General features: G+C 32.6%; 1 long non-coding RNA gene across 1 annotated transcript; it reads right to left on the bottom strand.

The window, feature by feature from the left end:
• Positions 1 to 407: 407 nt before the first annotated feature.
• LOC143534493 (uncharacterized) lies at positions 408 to 2,030 on the bottom strand. The gene is made up of 3 exons (XR_013135561.1): positions 1,959 to 2,030; positions 1,773 to 1,869; positions 408 to 811 (listed from the first exon to the last, which is right to left on the bottom strand). It is a non-coding gene; the product is annotated as an uncharacterized LOC143534493 (long non-coding RNA).

Here is a 2,030-nt window from a genome sequence, read left to right as displayed (position 1 = left end):
ATGTGATCCCACACCACCGCCGCCACAATACAGCCCATGGTGATATGGCCAGCCGACTCGCGTCCCGAATCGCATAGAGGGCATCGGTTATCTTCCGCATAAATGTTTCTTCTTTCGAGTGCCGTCTTCGTTGAAATTCTATTCATCTCCGCTCTCCAAGCATGTATATTGCACTTAGCCGGAACCCACTTACTCCATCTCATGATGTAATTGAGGCTAGAATCTTTGTTTTTGTTTAACAACTTCTTGACCGAACTCACCGAAAAATCCTCCTTATTTCCCATCCACCGCCAACAATCTGCACCCCCCTTCCAACACTACTAGAAAATAGTCCTTTAATGACGCGCTATGCGCGTCATTAAAGGGGTAGATGACACGATATCTCATGTCAAGGAAGACCATGTCATAAAGAAACAATGACGAAAATTTGTGTGTCATCTTTTCATGACATGCATTTATGACAAGCATTATTGACATCTTTTTTTCGACACGCGTTTGGGTGTCATGGTTTCAAGTATTATAAAATATATTGTTTTTGACAGATTTATAATTTCAACATTAAATAATGGCAATTAACGTCTCATAATAAAACTAAAATTCATATATAGCAAAATAATCCATTTCATATAATATTTCAACATACTAACAAACATTCAAAAGTCGACCATTCTTTACAATATTTCAAAGTTTAACATTTAATTAACATCGATACGAACATTCACTAGTAAATAAAGGATGCCACAAAAGTCGACCATCCTTCACGAATTCCATCAATATCAGCATCCGTGTATTCATTATTCCCTCCTCCAACCTGAGAAAAAATTTAGTTTAGTTAAACCTAAAGTTCAAATAATTTAAAGATTTATTTATCAGATCCGTTTGACTTTTAACAGTCAAAGCTTCTTTTTTGACCATTAAACTACAGTTTTGACCCGTTAGTCAAATTTGCAGTCAAATCCACAAAAAAAATTTGAAGTCAAACAATTTCATTCTGAATAACTAACTGGTTCACACCAGGGTATATGGGTAAATTTGTCTGTTTGCACTAGTTGTAAGCTAAAAATTTTACAAATAACAAAAATAATAATAATAATAATAATAATAATAAAATAATTAAGTATCATCTTCAACAAATATGATTCACTTCCTATTATTGTTTCTAAACTGCTTCTGAACATAATACCTTTCTCCCTACTAACTCATCATTAGTTAAATCAGATTAATATCCTACTTAAAGTATCATCTAGCCATTTAAAAAATTAACAAATAACAAGTAATAATAATAATAATAATAACATTTAACTATCATCTTCAACACATACCTTTCTCCCTACTAAACAGATCATTAATTAAATCAGAATTCAATTATTATTATTAGTAAATCATGATTACCAACAACTAATTATTCACAAACATAATCAGCTCTATCACTACTATAACATCCAATTTCATATTTCATTACATCTCATACATAAATATATATAATCCAGTAATTCCTTAGAACCTCTTAATTCTAAAACCGGGTTGCTAACTTTGAATTTCACAGTTAATTAATTCTTTAAAGTTCCATCACTGTATCATAATTGGTGACATGAATAAGTAGATATAATATTAGTCAGTTGCCCTGCATCATCCACACTACATTCTCACAAGCCCACCATTTAAAACTTTTGGTTCGGTTTGGTCAACAAAAGTCAAAGCCCATTTATAATCGGTTCATAAGTTTACTAAACTGATACAATAATGAAAATATAAAAAGTTGCTGTACTTACATTGTCATTGACCAGTATTTTAATTCCTTCATCAACTATCTTTCATGAACTTTAACATAAAGTAGCCACATTCGGTGCTTCCCGGCTGACATGGACACTACATAGATACATTACAAATAGCCATCGTGACGTAGATTCATATAATGGGGTTAAAACTACTATTTCAATATGGAATAAAATGCTCACCCTAGCGTTGACCCAATTGAGTTTTACCCCCGATCCACTTTGTGTACCGTACAAGTTCATTGCACTAAAAAA

This window comes from Bidens hawaiensis, unplaced genomic scaffold, assembly GCF_021521415.1.
Source record: "Bidens hawaiensis isolate Kalapana, Puna unplaced genomic scaffold, B.hawaiensis_p1.1 tig00010169_1, whole genome shotgun sequence".
In the NCBI taxonomy this organism is placed as follows: Eukaryota; Viridiplantae; Streptophyta; class Magnoliopsida; order Asterales; family Asteraceae; genus Bidens; species Bidens hawaiensis.
The sequence above is the reverse complement of the archived record's forward strand: the minus strand, read 5'-3'. Positions and strand labels throughout refer to the sequence as shown.